Raw genomic sequence first — 813 nt, 5'->3', positions numbered from 1 at the left:
AACAAATCCAATTTTGATAAACTACCATATCTACTGAGTGAAATACCACAGTGTGCCATCACAGCAGCAACATTTGTGACCTACTCCCAGTGGAGTAGTTCAGTGAAGGAAAATATCTAGACACTTATTGGTCCTCAGAGAGACCTACCTGTATGTTGGTGTATTTGCCAAAACGAGATACAAGAAAGCTTATGTCTTATTCTATTCAGAAATCAATGAGTACTGACAGTATAATGATTCGTCAACAACTGGGATTTCACCTCAACTCTTCAGAGAGGTATTTGTTAAACTGAATGACCAGGGCCATTTTGATGTAGTTGAACTGAATCTGTCAGTGTAGAGGTGTGATGATTGGTCAAGTCCCACGTTTAAACCTGTACTGCACTATACACCATGTCCGCTGTACTTAACCTGGATGCCATCAGTGTGCTGTATATCCATCTGCCTGGTTGGTTAATGTACAGTGAGGTTGAAATCTGTATTCGTCACTCTGGAGCACCAAGGCATTCTGCCAAAATACTAAAATAATACCATTCCCTCAGTCCACTTGATAAATTAGAAAACAGAACCGTTTACACAACAAGCGGAGCAAATTAAGAGCAATATATTTTTTGGAACCAGACCAAGACTAGTGCTCGTCTTAATAGTAACAACTTCAGTATCCTAACGGAAACCTTCTATCTATTTCTGTGTTATAAGAGGAAAGTAGGCTATAGACTGGAAACATCATCACTCCATCCTGTCTACATCATCACTCCATCCTGTCTACAGCAGCACTCCATCCAGTCTATATCTACACTCTCCTCAGTCTAC

This window comes from Oncorhynchus tshawytscha, linkage group LG13 (assembly GCF_018296145.1).
Source record: "Oncorhynchus tshawytscha isolate Ot180627B linkage group LG13, Otsh_v2.0, whole genome shotgun sequence".
NCBI lineage: Eukaryota > Metazoa > Chordata > Actinopteri > Salmoniformes > Salmonidae > Oncorhynchus > Oncorhynchus tshawytscha.
The sequence above is the reverse complement of the archived record's forward strand: the minus strand, read 5'-3'. Positions refer to the sequence as shown.